Consider the following 19,426-nt stretch of genomic DNA (forward strand, 5'->3'; position numbering starts at 1 on the left):
TGATATGAAAATATTAGGAATTAGTTAGGGCAGGGGCAATAAATGTTATTCCTTGGGTCGGTACTGTTACTAATATTTAGTCTAATGGTCCAGCCCTATAATACCCAATCCAGATGCACAGTGGTGTTGTTGAAACTCATTTTAATAAACGTACAATTCGAACGTCTCTTCTACGCGTCTCTCTGTTCTCTCCTCCTCGTCTACCATATCTTTCTTCTTCTTCTTCTTCGTCTCTTTCTATCCTAACAGGTTCACACATATGCATGCGTGTACATTTGACTTGGTGAAGAGAGACCAAGGCAAATTGGGGAACTTTAAGTCCTACACTGAGTGGTATGGAATACATGTTTTAGAGAAGCTAATAACGTTTCTAGGTGTAAGTCTAGATCCAGCAATTTTCTGTTAGAACAGAGGAAGAGATCATTTCCAAATCTTGACTCTGATGTTCTCTCCACATAAGGATAAATAATATGATTAAAATATTGCACCAATAAATTATCAGGATCACATCTTGAATGAGAAAAAAATCAGTTGAACAAATATTTACATTGCACAATATACTAAATCATTCCTGAATCAATTGAAGTGGTGCAAGACGCACTAGAAAAGACATCACATTTTAAGTTTGACAAGACAACCTAATACTTATAAAGAAAAGGCACGCAAATGATTGTCTAATCTGTGAAAGATCTACATGAACTAACCTGGAAGGTGGATGGAAAAGAGGTGCCATAAACCATCCTTGTGTGCATCCAAGCTTAGCATATGTGCTCTGACATTTAGATCGGAATCATCACTACAAAATGGGTAACTAGAAGTGGATGGATATACATCTCCCATATCTAAAACTGGACTCATTGCTTTCCATCAAGGAGTAAGGAAATCGAGCAAGTATAGGCATTAACCTACAATTTATTGTTCATGCATTTACTCTTATTACTGAAATACTAAAGAGGGCTTCATTACCTGATTAAGCAGCTGATTTTTAAATTTTTCTGGATGCATCTTTCGTTCTGAGTGAAATGCATAAGATATTTGAGCATCCATTCCTACAGTCAGCGACCGTGATTTTTTTTTTTTTTAACCAACCATTGAAGATCAAGAGAAACCATGTAGGAAATCTATAAAATTTAAATTGGTAGACAGTAACATTATATAACTGACACATTTTTCAGACCATGTATAAAGAAAGTTTCAACTGTCAAAATTGATTCACACTGCATTATGTGTGCTACATGGTTGTCAACCACACTTGCATAACCTCGAAGAGATCAAAGAAGGAGGAAAGGAGAAAACTTAATACCATCCAGAATATTTCATGCCAATTAGTTAAATCAAAAACAACAAATATAATTTTTCAACTTAGGTTCAGCTATAGAAAAATCCAGGAAGAACAATTCTTACCCATGCTGAAGTAGTTCCAAAATCCCCACGGAAAGTGTGGTAACCTTCCTGAGAAGAAGAAACAGTCATGAGGAAAGTGAGCAAGGAAAGATGAAAATTTCTTAAAAAAATTGAAAATATTAAAAAAAAAAATTATTAACCACTGTCACACCTCATTGTTTTTGTTATTTTAAAATCCATAAGTAAAAACAAGTAGAAAAATATTTGGAGCCTGAACCAATGTCAGCTGGCTGGGAGACAAGGGACTTCCATTTAAAGTGGAAGCTTCCTTCTCCTCTATTGGCTTGCGTATTGGGATTAGTTTGTCCTCTGAAACAGAGTGTAATGAGATTTCATTGTAATTGTGTGCAATGTCACACCAGCAATTTGGCATTATGCCCTTCATAGTTCAAAACAAATTTTTTCCATCGATAATATAATTGGAGTCAACGCTCAACATGATCCAGTCATCTCCAAGAAGGTTTACTACCGTAATTAGCAATTCAACATGTCAAAGTCAAGCCAATGAAAACATATGACATTAAAGTGGATGCTTTCCCATTTAAATTCCTGAAGATGCACCATGAACCAGATTGGAGATCGCAAAACAGTGAATCATATAATGTCTTACCATATTTAATTCATCTGCCTCAGAACACGATGGAATGCATGTAAAGAATGTGGGCAGCTCAAGAGGCGCTATTGGATCACAGGAACCTTCTTTGGGAATCCTCATCCTCATAAGAATGTGCCAGCTGATGTGTTATTAAAAAAAAAAAAAAGCAGCCCTTCAAAATTCATATTTTTGCCAAGGGTTTTGGGGGGTCCTAAAGACTGGACTTGGGAAGATAAGAAGGAGCGAAATAAAAGATGAAAACAAGGAACAAAGTTCTATGACTAAACTTAAGAAAGAACCATGGCCTTAAGGAACCAAAATAATTAATTCAACCGTGTAAATTACAGTGACTGATATTAAACATCGCTAACATAATGTTTTGAGGTTAACACTGTCTGAACAGATCACTAAAAGGAGCCTATTGTAGTGGTTTCAACAAAATGAAAATTCACTAATATATCCACCGGGAAATTTTAAACTTTCAATTTGGATTTATAAAACATCTACAATTCAACAAGAACTGGAATCACAGAATCATTTCTCCACTTCAATTACACAGCCTGGATATTCCACAATTTATTTTCTTGAATTGTTTGGATATTTGAATCATTTTGTGCATAGCACTAAGCCAGGAAGAAAAAACCATTGTTGCCACAGACTAATATGTAAACAATCTAAATAGCAGCATATGAAAAAATAGGACCACAATTTACTTGTCTATTTTCATTTCCTTAGCTTCCATAACTTGCTTTAAGAATGACTCAACCGAATGCTCATCTGTTCCTGGGTTCTTCTTCCCCTGTATAGCAGCCAAATACACGTGTCATCCTGCTATTCATGTTAAGCAGTTACTTTTCTTCACTAAGATCAACTGAAAAACTAATGGGTCTAATTTACTTTATTCTATTAAATCTTACATATCAGGGCTAACTGGAAATTTCCTCACCTTCTATTAGAAGTTAAAGGCATAACAGGAACCACAACATTAAAAATCAAAAAAAGGCAAGATGCGTGCCCTTTCATGACCATACAATCAAAAAAGATACAGGCAGAGTGAGTATCCCCTGCTGTGCTGTGATGCCCCTCTGGAACAAGGGGGCCCTTTTTTCTTTTCTTTTTCCTTTTTGAGTTTTATTCTTAACTTCACCTCTGCTGTGCTGCACTGCTGCACAGCACTCTGTGTAACACAGTAAAGGTTCCAATTCAAAACAAGCACTTATTCATAGTTCTTGAACTATTACGTTGCTTGCAGTGTCTGTATGTTTTAACAAGCAATTCAAACTTTCATGAAGCAGCACCCACAAGGGCAATCTCATACCCAACCAAATGCAAAAGAAGATTATTCCCTGTGCCTAAGGGAACTGTGGCAATTGGTGGTGGATGAGGCAATTTGAGGTCACAAACAACACCAAGTAGCCAACCTGCAGTTCCATCTCCCCCTGCAACCTAAAGAAAAGGTATGTATCAGAAATTCACAAGAGGGCATACCTATAAAATCAATAAATTGACAATTCAAAAGGGAAATTAAGCTGGTCAGAAAAATTTCCATTAAAACATCAAGTATATCTCAACTCACAATTAACTTCAATCTCTCCATAGTCCTTATAGCAAACTGATCGTCCTGCAGCTTGAGGTTTTCAAAATTAATATAGATTCTACGCAGCACCTTATCAGGAGCTTCTTCCCCCAAATCAAAAACCTGAGAATTGTTCCCTGGCACATTTGAGATTGAAAATTTTCGACTGTGGAGTTCATTTCTACAATGTCCAATGTGTAATCATTGACTTGCAGATTCTAGAAATATTCAACATGAGAACCAGTAATACTTCTTTTCTTTTCTTTTTCTTTACCTGTTTTTCATTAAGAAGAGTACAATACGTTTTAAAAGGTCCCCCTCCCAGCTGACCACCACTCTTGGGTTAATAAAAACTAGCACTGGGCATGAAGGTGCATCATGATCGATCTCACCCTTTGGTGACTCTGGTGCAAGTATGTAGCTAGGGATCCAAAAGTCCTTCAAGAAGTTGGGCTCAGACTTGGGACAAGCCATTCTTTGTATGCTGCTGCACAACTGTACCATGTTCACAAGTGCAGGGGTTAACAGATAAACAAAGGGATGTATAACTAAGAAGCCATCCATGAGGTGAGGTGACATTCATCGTTACTACCATCAAATTCAATGACAACCAATATTCCTTATTATTATGTTAATATATTCAGAGTACTTAAACACAATGATATCATGTGAAAAGGTCCAAATCACCATGAAATTAATATATTGAGTAAAATGAATTCATATATTTATCGCTTACTGTACTTAATGTCATAACTCTCAGTAGAGACAATTAAAAAAAAAAAGAAAATGTTCAGAGATAACAAGGTACTGTACAGCTTCTTTTTCTTTCCAGATGTTTCCTTTCTGCGTGCATCAATGTCTGCCTTGTGTACATATTGGTGGCCTAAATTAATATCAATCAAAATAAACCTGATCTCTCAGGGACATATATTTGTAATGCAATAATAATATAATAATAATAATAATAATAATAATAAAACAGGTTTTGGATACAACTTGCATCTTCCACGGAGGGATTCCAGTGAGCAAATTTCAAAGTCACATATAGACGGGCTATACTGGACAAACCAATTACTAGAACACCTTACTTGCAAATAAGACTGCATATTGCTTATGTTTTTTATATACCTTGTAAAGAAATGAAGATATGGGGTTCAAGAACCTTTTAACATTTATTTATTTTTGGATGGCGAACCTTCAACATTAAAAAAGTATATAAAACAAAGGTAAAAAGATGATAAACAACACAATAGAACTATAAACAAACAAGTTTCCTTTCAAAAATCTTAGCAAGCCTAACAATAATGCCAAATGATTCATCCCTACAAATTTTGGTATAGGTACTTCAAAATGATTCAAGCCGTCCCCATAGTAATACCTCTTTGGTTAATTTTAGGTACTCCAAAATAATTTTATTTAGTCTATAAAATCACAGTTTCATTTAGTACAAAAAATTAATTTGACAAAAAAAAAACTGGAAGGGATAATTCTATAATATATATCAAAATGTAAGGGGGCCTGGTGTACTTTTTTAAACAAGAAAAATATTATATATAATTTAACCAATTCTTAAGGTAGGTAAGCAAATTTACTCTACATAATAATACTACAAAGATAACAAAAAGAACTAATATACAGTTCTATGTGATCCATATGATATATTATTATGGCAGACTCAAAGTTATATGAACTTTAAGATCATATTAAAAACTAATTTTATGTCCTACGATTTATCATGCATCACATAAGACTTATTACAAGCTTTTTATTATATTATTATTATAAAAATTTTCATATATCATAATTTTTTTTGGAAAATGACCATGTCAAATTCGATTTCACCGTAAAAACAAAAAATGAGAGTCGGGAATAAAGCAAAACTAGAAACACCAGTTCAGTTATCATATATCAGCCTGACCGATGAGGACAAGAAGGAGACAGATACTCAGAAGGAGAGTAGACAATCTGAAAATGTAGATATAGAGGGGGAAAGCTGGAGCAGAGACGACTGAAGTGAACGATTCGAATTCATAGAAAAACTTGCCAATAAAACTAAATTTATGCAAATTGGATCACAAAAGGCTTGTGTCAGTCAAACAGTATCGTAATCGTACCCGGAAAGGAAATTCTGGCGGGATCTGAGTCCTCTATTGCAGAATTGAGATGCAGAGGGGAATCAGAAAAATGAAATATCATCAACCTAACACACGAAGCATAACGGGTGAGTTGAGTTGGTAAAAATAGGATCAGGGAGACGATTCATGGACGTGGAGTACAAAGCGACTGAGAAATCTGGGAAGTGACAAGGGATCTTAGTGGGTCCGTTGGAATCCGAATCCGAATCCGAGTGAAGAGATGAGCGCACGAAGAATCCGAGTAGGGAACGAGAGACCGTGTTCCGTGAGCTGTTGATATTGAATATAAAAAAGATTGAACATGGATTAAGTTAGCGATATCCGAGCGATACCATAGAAAAAGGATGGGACCAGAAAGACATGAAGGAAGGAGGAGGACACCACCATGCCTTGGAAATAAAGGAGAATTTACCCTTGATGACGCTTATTTAAATTTCGAGGGAGAATAACAAAGACATCCTAAAAAAAATTAATTAATTTAAATTATTTTTTAAATGTTAAACTTAAAAAATTTGTAAGTCTATCTTTCAATTTTATAATTATATTATAATAAATTTATAACTTATTTTTTAAATTTTAACTTTTAAAACATAAATTATAAGTTCATCACATAAAATTAAAAAATTAAAATTGAGTTGTAAATTTTTAAAATTTAATATTTAAAATTTAACTTAAATTAATTAATTCTTTTGGGACCTCTCTTTCACTCTCTCCATTTCAAACCTCTACATTTTTACTATAACTTAGGAGTATTGATTTAATATTAAATTTTTAAAAAATAATAAAATTATCCTTCATTTGAATTGATATTAAAATTGTCTTACTTCATTTATTAATTGCCCTACTTCATTAGTTCATTTACTTACAAATATGATTAATTATCTTACTTCACTTGTTTATTTTTCTGAAATAAATCAAGTGAAAGTTAACAATAAATAAAAAGTAAAGTAATAATAATAATATCGTAAGTAAATAATAATATAGTATAGAAATGAACAATTTGTTTTGAGATTATTTAAACATATGAAATGAAAACAAGTTAAGTAAGATAACTAATAGCATTCCGTAAGTAAATTAACAAGTAAATAGAGAAGTTTTGATATTAATTTAAATAAAAAATTATTTTTATTTTATTATAAATTTAATATCAAATTAGTATTCTTAAATTACAATGTAATGTTAAAATTTTAAATTTTTGCATTTAAATAAATATGGTTAAGGGCGTTTATTAAATTCTCTCTAAACATAATGGCAGAGATTGGGAATATTGACACCAAAGATGCGGGATCCATTAAAAAGTTGGCTCACGTGCGTTTAAGATGTTAGGAGAGAAGCCCTCCTCCCTACTGAGGAGGTATGAAACCTGGATGGTCTAGATTATTAAACAGTTTAAATTTAATATTTTTTTTTTTTAAATTTTTTAAAATAAAAAATATTTAAATTTTGAAAAAATTAATAAATTTATTTATTTGTCTAGACATTTTAAATTTAATATAAATGATTGATCATTTAATATCAAAAAATTTATAAATTGACTTTATAGATATTTTTAATACCAAATAGTTAATAAATTTGTTCATTATTTGTAAATTCAAATTTAATATAAATTATTCATATTTAATATCAAAATTTTTATAATTGAATTTTAAATATATTTTAAATCATATATGTTCAATATTAAATTTTTTATATATGAATTAAATATGAATTATTTATACTAAATCAAGATTATTTAGATTGATAAATAAATTTATTAACATTTATATAATTTTTTATTTTAAAAATATAAAATAAAAAAATAAAAAAATTAAATCTAGATTATCCAAATGTAAATTTAATAAGGGGGTGGGAGAAGGGTAAGAGGAGGGGATAACAGGGGGAGAGAGTTTGAGTCCAAATGATAGGGGCATTGTACATGACTCGCGAGTGAGACCATGTTGTTTTCACCTACTTCCTCCTAGCAAGAGAACAGGATATCTTAACTTGATAAAAAAATATAAGGCATAGACTAATCTTATAATTTTTTTTTTCAAGTACATCATACTTCATTTATTTTTTTTAAAATAATGTATTAAAATTTTAATTATCATTATCGAGACATTTATATAAAACATTTAATGAGAATATAATTAAAAATTAAAGATGTTAACTTTTTAAAACAATTAAGATTTCAATTATTTTTTTAAAAAAATAGTGAAATACTAATATCCTATATTATAATTTAAAGAGAATACCTAAAACCAAAGTTGGAATCTTGAGTCTTGGAACCATTTTAGCCTCGCAATTATGATTTAGGATCTCAAACTCAAAAATGCCAATTAAAATCAAAGTTTTTCTATTGATATTAAAAAGATAAACAAAAATCCCCAAAACTAATGGAGGGGAGGGGGGATGCGAAGGAAGCTTTTCATCTCTTGCTTTCTCTCTTCCATCACTCTGGTCGTCCATGTTCTTGTACTGTGATGAAGTGTGTGACACTGCAACTAGTGAATTCTTCTCTTCTCCCTTAGGTTACTTATATTGCTGTGCTTCCCTCCTTTTCCTTAATTTTGGAAATTGTCCTTTATTTGCCAACTAATCATAGTTTGTTTCTTAATTTAATTTATTACTTGATGGAATTAATTGCACGAAAATATAAGATGGCATTCTTTCATTTCTTAAAACCTACTTCTCTATAACATTGAAATCCAAATTGATCGAAATCGTTTATGCAAGCTACACTAGCTAACAGATTGTATACTACTTTTAGAATTTACGATTGTACCTGAGACCTTTGTACCTTGACGAATATTGTTAGCTCAATTACCATTTACGCACTGCACTTTCTTCTGATTTTTATTTTGTATATATATATATATATATATATGTGCACATAATTACAAGTCAATTTTTTTTTTGGCATTACAACTCCAATTTTAGCTATGCAAACCTTGAAGTTTGCTTTTCTGTGCCCATCATCCTGTCAGCCGATTTTTGGTTTTCTTTAGAACATTAATACTTCGATATGTTCTCTTGAAACTTGTCTAATTATCATTTACCAGTTTTAGATACCAAGGGACCAAAATAGCTTTTATTCAATGCTGTACTGATATACCTAAACGTGACAATGCCATCTCGAAGCCACGCTTCCCTTATTAATTAATTGCAGTGTTTCAATTATATATATCTCCTTTGGAAGGCCATTATAAATTCATCTGTAGCACAGAAACCTGGAGAGAAACATTAGGTTCTTCTTCTCTCTTGGGTCACCTGCATACAACAATGGTGAATGTTGAAGTGCGAGTGAATGGAACCATTAATCCTGATAACTTTGACATTAATTCGTATTATGAAGTTTGTTTAAGCAAGGACACAATACGCTCCAGATTCTTCCATGGCGTGTGGTATAGGAATAGCCCATTCCATAGTGTACTTCCCATCACGCTGCTCCAAATCTTCTTGTTCCTCATTTCCTATAGGCTTAATTTACTTCCTTCTCAGGCCTGTCAGAACTCCCAAGTTTGTATGCTCAGTTCTGGTATTTTTCTCCGCTATATATCTTTGATATGTTCCTGCATTTTATATATTCATCCACATATACATAAATGAATAAAATAATCTTGAGGCTGAGCTCTTGCCAGCAATATTATATTATGTTTTTTTTTTTGGGATACAACAAAAAAGAAATATTATATTATGTTATATTGTTTTCAGAGGCATAGATATGCATTCATGTTTGTGGTTCCACAGGAACCAAATTTTTTTATTTTTTTGGTTATGTAAACTTGTAGGCTGGGATTCTTCTTGGACATTCAGTTGCAGGGCACAACAAGAAACTCAAGAATCTTCTATTCCCGCCAACTCAAGCCAAGATCTTGTGGTGCATGTCATTAATGTCCGTCGCATATTACATCTTTATCGTCATAATGAAAAATGGAGGTGGCGTCAAACCTGAAACATGCCATAAAAAACTCAAAATTAGGAACAATACCTTTTTTGTCCAGTTTCTAGGTCATGTCCGGCTTCTTCTTTCCTCTTCCCCCATGTATCTTCCAAGCTGGACAACATGCAATGCGTATGCATGTTATTGTGTGTGACAACCTTAATCATTACTTTCCCCATCGTCTGAAAACTTAGTTGAATTTAAACTCTTAACTTCCAAGTTAGGCCAGATTGCAATGTCAACAACCATCCTCAACAAGATTGCTCACGAGGTTTTTATAACTATCTCAACAGTTATCAACTTTGAGGTGGGGAACACATTAGGGTTCTTGCATTGCCTATATATGTTTATGCTTTTTCTTGATAAAGCTAGCAATGTTGATGATTGCTAGGAGGATACCTTTTAAGATGCCATTAAGTCAGGGTTATGTTGCTCTCATACAAATTAGGGTTTTGACTATGGGGCTATAAGTAACCCAGTTGGGATGTCTTTCATTTTAGGACCATTTCTCGTAGCCTTGGTTATGCCCCATGGGTCCTTAATAGCCATAACTGTAGTGGAGAGGATAAAGGGCATCATATTGCACTTTCTTATGCCTTTGTTTTCCTGCTATATAGGATTAAACGTTGAGGTGTATACCCTTCAAACTTGGGGCATCATTTTTAAGGTTTAACTTATCATAGTTGCGAGCTTTGTCACCAAGTTCATGGCTTGCATACTTATCTCACTCTCTTACAGCATTAGACTCAAACATGTCATTGTTCTTGGCCTCATGTTGAACTGCAAGGGCATCATTGATCTCATCATTTTCATTAAATTTAGGAGACTCAAGGTCTGAATCTCTCTCTCTATATCTATATATATGTCTCTTTTCTCTCTCAAAGCTTTGTTTGGCATACTGATTAATTAAAATAATATAATATTACCAATTCATATCGATGATTCTATGTGATTTGTGTTTTTCAGATAGTGGATGTTTAACTTTTCACTTACCGGGTGTTTTTGTGATCGGGATTACAACAATTGTGTCACTATTGATTGAAATCCTATATAAACCTCTTATTAGGCTAGAAACATTTTAAGGTCATCACAACAAGCATCAACAATGATAAGGACAATACAAAACGCCTCAAGAAACTTAAAGTTATACATCATGTCATATGTGTATAAGGAAGGAGAAGTACGAAGCATGATCAGCCTTTTAGAATCCATCAACCTATCCAACGAAAATCCCGTTTGTGTCTACATCATCTAACTTATTGAGCTCTCAGGCCAAAGCACACCTATGCTCTATCATGTAGACATCAATAAGAAAAAATCCCTAACTCATCCCTCCATAAACTACATCATGCGAGCCTTCGATAATTATGTTCAAAACTTCAATGAGGGCTCCGTCGACCCGGTGCCTTGTATCAACATCACCCTTTATAAAAGCATGCACGAATCCATCTGCAATTTCGTTCAAGATCGATTAGTGCCTCTTATCATCATCCCTTTTTATCAAAATGATCAAACCCACGTCGGTGGCCTCACAGCCACTATCCGCAAACTCAACATAAACTTCCACGCTCATACGAGGTGTATAGTAGGGATATTCATGGACCGACACTCCCATCTAAGAATGAGCAGTATCTTTGGTCTCATGTCACTCCAAATTAAGAAAATATGACATTATGAAAAATAGGCTTACTCAATGTAAGTGGCCACTATGTAAATATTCATCATTTATAGAGTAGGTTGTTACAACATAAAGGCCACATCACAGTTTATACACTATTCTAAATATACAATAAATAAGATTGGGCCTTCTATTATCTTAAGCTATTGGATTGTATATGACTCTTAAACCTTAGACTGGGCTTGAATATTATTTTATCATGCCCTTGCAAACAAAAGGTTATGACAGATAAACTGAGTTTGTTTCTTAGAGCAAGAAAACATGAAGATGACAGTTGTAACATCCTGATTTTTATATAATAAAGAAATTGTGGAATTTAGGTTTTGAGGAAAAAAATGATAATAATAGGAATTTATATTATTTGAGGTTATTTAGAAATGATATTATGGTTAGGTATTTAATTATAAATTTAAAATTTAAATTTAAAATCACATAAGCAATATTTAGTTAAGATATAATACATAAATAATTTTTTATTGTGTGTTAAAAAAAAGAGAAGGTAGAAGGAACAAAAAAAAGGAGGGGGGGGAAGGTTGTTGTTTCTAAATCCTACATTGGTTAGATGAGGGAAGAGAAGAGGTGCCTTCATGTATAAAAAGGAGGGGGTGTGTGCATTAGGAAGCATGAGAGGCTAAGATGCAATTTAGAAGAAATTGTAACTTTTAGCCCAAAGGTTTGAATAATTAAATTCGAACCTATAGTTTTTTTTAATATAATTTTGGGACCATAATCCCATTTTTATATTATTTTTCTCTCTTCCTCTCACGTTGCTCGGCGTTTTTCTCGCAAGGGGGGATTATTTTCTTTTTCTTCAAGTATGTTCTAACTTTTCTGTTTAGATTAGCATTTAAAAATTTATTTTATAGTTATTTTCTAAATAATATTAGCTTTCTAGTGATATGATTATTTTCTAGGATAGATTAAATATTCTGATTAGGATTTTTTTTCTATAGGATAGTTAATCTGATGATATGATGGATTAAAAATATAGGTTAAAACTCTTAGGGATATAATAAATATTATAGAATATTTTCTTGAGGTTGAAACTCATGTTTAAGAATTTTTAAGTTAAAATCTAGATCTATATGGTTGAATTTATGTGGAATCTGAGATGTAGGGATAAACCTATAATTATTAAATATTTATTTAAGTATGAATAGGTATTTTTGAGGTTATAGAAAGGTAATTTGAGGCTTCAGGATAATTTTAAAATTTTTAATTTATTTTTGGACAAATTTTTAGAATATAGAAGGATGAAATTGTGATACTAGAAGTGATTTGAGGATAAAAAAATAGTTTATTAGGGTACGAGAATTTTAGAAAAAGAATTTGGGAAGTTAAATGAGGCATAAATCTTAAATTAGTATTAATATGGATTATAGATCTAAGACTTTCTAATTCTTTAAATTAGAGTTCTTTATTTTAATGTAAAATTAATATATAGTATTGTGAAATAATTATGTAGATTATATTGACAGAGATAGTGGTGAAAAAGGAGTTGTGAAGGGGAACTTGTTATTCAAGACACAAGGTAACCATTATTAATGTGTTGTGATGAGTGTGTTTGTGAATGGTTATGTGTTGTTTTGTTGTTTGGAAAAATTATGAATTATTAAAAATAAATACTGTATATACTTGTTTGAAATTATTGTCAAGTGGGTTAAAAATTTATTTTTGTTTATCATGATGAGATATTATTGTTCGGATATATTCCTGTTTGGATATTTGAATGATGCATGACTTGTCGGGGTATTTTAATGTATGGTGTTAATGGGAATTTCTGTTTGGTTAATTATTACCACGTGGTAAGCCCTCATTGGACCCAATGAGTGGCGTGTCGCTTGGTCCAACTCACCTTTAGCCGGGTGATTTGGCGTCCGAGCATGGTGAAAGGAGGATATAAGGTGCAGTCATGCAATTAAATACTTGTTCGGTTTGTTTGAAAATATTGTTCGGTTAAATGTTTTGTGTGCCCACTTAGCAATCGCATGATTAGTTACATCCGCATGCATCATTACATATTAATTTTGGTTACTGGGACTTTTAAGTCTCATTCCCCATGGTTAAATTTTTACAGGAGCGAATCCGGCCGAGAAAGCACCAGAGGTGTAATTATGGTGTATGAGACACCATCTTTTACGTTGCCTCTTATTTTGGATTATACAATGTATCTTGTGCCAACTTAGGACATATCTTGTCTATGGAGCATGTAAACTCTAATCCTTTTTATTAAATGCATTTATATGTCTAAGAGGATTATGTCTGTCCCTTTTGATTCATGACTTAATTTGAATAACATGCTATGAGGATCATGTCTGTCCCTCATGGTTCTAATTGCTTTTTGAGATATTTTAAGACCTGTGGTATATTGTCTTGGATGTATCATGGTAGAAATTTTTCTACCATGATAAGAGTATGATAAGAGTTCAATAAAAAAAATGATTTGTTGAATTAATAATTTGTGAAAAATTGGTTTGTAAATTTGAGGGTGTTACAACAGTGGCTTTGTCTGAATATTTGTTATTTGATCTTTAGTTAGAACAAAACGAATGGCTATCTTCTTTGCAAGAACTATGTCTTGAATAAAGTGTGTATCAATTTCAATATGTTTTGTTTGAGCATGAAAAATAAGATTAGAGGCCAAAGCAGCTGCTGAGATATTATCACACCATATTACTAAAGTCACCTATGAAAGTAGTCCTAATTCACTGAGAAGAGATTGAAGCCATATTAATTCAGAAGCTGTATGAGCAAGAGCTCTATACTTTAACTTAACACTGGATCAAACTACAACACTCTATTTCTTAGATGACCATGACACTAGTGTATCACCATAGAAAATAAAATATTCTCTAGTAAATCAACAATCATTAAGACAGGAAGCCCAATTCGCATCAAAGAAAGCAACAAAGTCAAGATTGTCTGTTCTTTTAATATGTAGCCCAAGATTAATTGTACCACATAAGCATCTCAATAATCGCTTAATTGCTTGCTATTGTTGCTTAGTTGGAGCAGAAAGAAACTAAATGAGTTTACTCACAGAAAAGCTAAATCTGGTCGTATGTTTGCAAGATACTGAAGTGCACCAATAATTTTTCTATAAGAATGACCATTTACCATGATAGTGTTATCATATTTTGATAATGTACGACTAGGTACAATTAGAGTTGTGCATAAAAAAGCATGATTCATATTCCACTTATCAAGTAAATAACTAATGTATTTTCCCTGATTCAAAAAGAAACCTGTGTCATCACAGGTAATTTCTATTCCCAAGAAGTAATGCATTGGTCCTATATCCTTTAAAGAGAAAATATCATTAAGTTTAATAATAAACATAGTTGCACTTGTTGGATTACTTCTTGTAACCAAGATGTCATCAACATAAACTAGAATTAATATAATCTACTCTATTGTTTGAAAGTAAAACAGAGAAGAATCGATTTTGTTGTTTTTGAAATTCCAAGACAATAAAGTAGACCGTAGATGATCATGGAGCTTGTTTTAGTCCATACAGTGGTTTTCTCAATGTGTAAACAAAGTAAGATGATTAAGATCAACAAAACCTTCTGATTGAGATATAAACACAATTTCATTAAGAAATCTATTGAGAAATGCATTATTGATATCCCGTTGTCGAACATCCTAATTTTGTGATGCTAGAAGAGTAAGAATGACTCGAATGGTGGATGGTTTATCAACTAGACTATAAGTTTCACCAAAATCAACACCTAGTTCTTAGAGATAACCTTTTATTACTAGCGGCACCTTATACCATTTTACAAAATGATCAGGCTTAAATTTAATTTTAAAACATCCATCTACATTTGACAAGATTATAGGATGGCTTAAAAGGAACTAAATCCCATATTTTATCATGCATCAATGCATTATACTCAGCTGCCATGGCCTTTCTCTAATGATCGAGCTTCAGAGCTTCAGTTATAGAATGAGGCTATGTAAGAAGACATTGTGGATCAATCTGAACATAACCAACATAGGTGGACAAGATTTAGCTGACCAACTTAAGGCAAGTGATAGAATTCTCTCTGATGTAGATTCAACAGGCCCACTCTTTTCATCAGGACATTGAATTATTAAACTAGGTTGAGTAATAGGCCCAATATTAGATTGTACTAAAACATGTAGATGAGTATCGACAGAAGCATTATCGAACAATGTTGTTAGAGGAGAGTCATTACTTGGCTTAATAGAGTTAGACAACATCGTTTCAAGTAGTGAGTTATTATCTTCAACCTTGGTTTCTGAAATAGAAATAGAGTCGACGTGCTTAATAGAAATATCAAAAATAGGGCTCGACAACCACTATGAAGATGAAGCCATTGATGACACATCATTCTTCTTTTATGAGCCTGCAAAAGGAAAATCATTCTCATTAAAAACAACATGACGAGAAATGTATATTTTGTCAGATGGACTTAAACACTTATATCCCTTATATGATGGGCTTGGTCCCAAATAAGTACCATGTTCATTGCAAAATTCAAGTTTATGCTTGTTGTAAGGCCTAAGACAAGGAAAATAGGCACATCTAAAAATCTTAAAACCACCATAATTAGTTTTCAAACCAAAAAGAACTTGAAATGGTGGTTAAGAGTCTAGAACAAGGGTTGGCAGATGGTTAATAATGTACATAGCATTCATAAATGCTTCCCACTAGTAGTATAATGGCATAGAGGCTTGAGCAAGCATGCTTAAACCCATTTTAACTATACATCGATGTTTCTTTCTACATGTTCGTTTTATTTTGATGTGTAAGAATATGAGTGACAAAAAATAATGCCTGATTCAGTTAAAGCTATAGTAAAACTTGCCTTTCTAATCACTCTGTAATACTTTAATCTTCTTGTCAAACTAATTTTCAACAAGTTTTTGAAATTGTATGAAGGCAGATAAGCTTCTCCTTTTGACCATAAGGGAAAAAAGCCAAGTAAAATGGCTAAAATCATCAATAAAGCTTACATAATATTTGAATCCAGATTTAGATAAGATTAGCAAAGGACCCCACACGTCGATATAAACAAGATCTAAAGAAGCTTTAGCTTGTGATTCAGACAATAGAAACTATAACTTATGCATTTTTCCATAACAACATGCATTGTAAAGATCAAGAGATTCATTAGTATTAAGCTTTATATTGCAACGTTCCAAAACTTGTTGGACAATTTTACAAGAAGTATGTCCTAAGCATTTATGCCAAGTATCAAAAGCAACTTGCAGTGCTACCAGCTTATCAGTGCTGGGAGTACGTAAAAGCTTATAAACTTGAGGATTGCCATCAACATTGTAAAGTCCTTCGCATCTAATTCCTCTAAGTAGGGGTCTTCCCGTTCTCATGTCCTTCACAACACAATCATCAACACAAAATTGTATCAGTATATTATTATCCAAAACTAATTTTAAGACACTAAGTAAGTTCTTCTTAATGGATAGAACTAGATGTTAAAAATAATTGAGTATTATTATCATAATCAATAAAACTAAAAGAATGTCTAGCAATATGTAAGCTATCAATATACCATAAAGGATCTTGATTCACCCTTTATTCCAGAATCATTTCTATTCAAATGATTTATATAGTTAAAGGCACCACTATCAATATACCATAAAGGATCCTGAACAGTCTCAAAAGTTGCATAATAAGCAAAAGAAGAAGAATGATTATTAGGAGGCATAAAATTTTTATCAAAATGATAAAAGCAATTAACAACTGTGTGTCCTGTTCTAGTGTAAAGCGAACACCAAGGTCCATTGCCTCTAGAGTTTCTACCTCTACCATGTACTCTTCATCCTTGGCTTCTTTAAGGAGGTTATAATCTAAAAAAAGAAGAAACACCATATATCTATGTAGAACTAAAACCAGCAACATTATCAGATCGAAAACTCTAATTAGCAAAAGCATGACTTATTGAGGTGGCATGGTTGATGTGCTCAAGATGTTTTTCATAATTAAGCTAGTATGATTGCAAATCTATCTATGATAAATCAACTTTGTTAGCTAAATGCACTACTATTGGAGTATACTCAATATCAAGACCTGTTAGTGTCTACATAATCAAATTTGAAAGTACTAATGGATATCTAACAAGAGCCATATGATCAGATAGAAGCTTCATTTTATAAGGTATTCCTTCATCTTGAGGGATCCTTTTCTCTGTCATTGAAATTCTATCTTCATGAAAGTAATCCGCGAGTGTTGATTTGTGACTGCTTTCCAACACTAAGATGTCATCTTATAGTGAAGAACTTGCAAAGAAATGTCAGGATTCATAGATCCAAGTAACCAACCATATATAAGCTGACTTGTGGCATGCCAATCATCAAATACTGGTTCACAATGATATCATTGCTATTGGAAATAAATTCTAGTGAACTAGGTTTTATCCCAGTAAGAAACCCATCAAGACAATGATCACGTAAGCCAGATTGCACAAAATTATGCCAAAGTAAATTATTGGATCGATCCAACTTAATTGATCCTGCTTGGTTTAGATTGTTAAGGAGTGGAATTGTCTCAATAAAAATAAAGGGAGGCAATGACTCAATGAAAATAGAAGGAATATTGGTATGAGAGGATGTTGTCAAAAAAGAAGAGATTTAAAATGAAGCAGTCGAAGAGTGAAGAATAGGTGAGGTTGAAGAGAAGAGAAATGGTGAGCTAGTTGTGGAAAGAATTGAAAAGTAAACCATAGGTACAGATATGCTTTGATACTAAATTAAGAAAATATGACCATATAAAAAGGAGGCTCAATCAACGTAAGTGGCCACTGTGCAAATATTCATCATTTATAGAGTAGATTGTCACAACAGAAAGGCCACATCACAGTTTATACACTATTCTAAATATACAATAAAGAAATATACAATAAATAAGATTGGGCTTTCTATTATCTTAAGCTATTAGACTGTGTACAACTCTTAGACCTTGGATTAGGATTGACTATTATTTTATCACTCCATATTGGAATCTTCTTTATGAGAGGCTCAGATGATCGAGAAGCACTGGTACTAGGCATGAGAATGAAAAAGCACAAGGACATGAGACTTGAGGTTTTTAGGTTTATTGTGGATGAAAACCCAGAGAATAAGGATGAGTGGGAGGAAGAGTGCAAGGAGGATCAAAGGATGGATGAGAGCTTGATAGACGAATTGAAGGTGGTGAAGTTTGGAAGAGCATGAGTAGAGTACCCAGATAAAAAAGGAGGGATCAGAGGTGTTCGAGAGGATTCGAGGACTGGAAGGGAACTATGACCTAGTAATGGTGGGGAAGAAGCACATAGTGGAGATAGAAGGATTAAGCGATGAGGAAGTATTGTCGAACTTATTAGATAATGTAGATATGTTGGGAGCGATTGGGGATATGTTGGCATCGAAAGAGTTCTGTGATGGGATGGTTCTAGTTTTGGTGACACAGTATGGTGGAAATAGGGTTAAAGGCCTTAGAAGAAAGCCTTCTTCTATAGCAGGATCTCATTCTAGTTTTCGTTCAAGATTTTGGTAACCAATTATAAGCATGCCTTAGGAAGAACTAGTGTAGTAAAAGGAAGTAGTAAAAGCATGTCACTCCGTAAGAATCAAACTTCACTACAACATCAGCATTTTTTATTTTTTCCGACGCTGGACTCGAAATGCTACAAATATAGTTAAATGTCTAGTGAGGTTGTTGATTATTACTAGTTAGAATTTAGAGGAAATTAATTTTCATTCATAATTTACAGAGCAAATCTGATGATAGGCAAGGTTGTCAAACTCATGAGTTTAAATAAACTCAAATTATAAATTTGTAGAATTTATTTCTATTAATAAATAGTCATTAAAAATATATAATTAAATATAAAATATAAACATAATTTGATTTCAATATATTTCAAACATAAATCATTTAAATTAAATTTATCTATATTGATAAATTATCATACTCAATGTAGAAATTTCAAAATTTGGTAATTTATTATTTGTATTTCTTTTTTTTATTAATATTAGTTTTTATTTTTTGATTTTTATTTTTCTTTGAATTGGGTCCTGTTGTTTGGAGTTCACACACACAACTTGCTCAAATTGATAAGTTTAGTAATTAAATTTGTATCTAATTTAA

At 32.5% G+C, this 19,426-nt stretch overlaps 2 pseudogenes; one reads left to right on the forward strand and one right to left on the reverse strand.

The window, feature by feature from the left end:
* Nucleotides 1-353: 353 nt before the first annotated feature.
* Nucleotides 354-6,035, reverse strand: LOC129301221 (diacylglycerol kinase 5-like; annotated as a pseudogene).
* Nucleotides 6,036-8,971: 2,936 nt separating this feature from the next.
* Nucleotides 8,972-18,832, forward strand: LOC129301222 (cation/H(+) antiporter 15-like; annotated as a pseudogene).
* Nucleotides 18,833-19,426: the final 594 nt, after the last annotated feature.

The sequence above is a fragment of the Prosopis cineraria genome, unplaced genomic scaffold, assembly GCF_029017545.1.
Source record: "Prosopis cineraria cultivar Desert tree isolate PC_DT_omini unplaced genomic scaffold, ASM2901754v1 PC1966, whole genome shotgun sequence".
NCBI lineage: Eukaryota > Viridiplantae > Streptophyta > Magnoliopsida > Fabales > Fabaceae > Prosopis > Prosopis cineraria.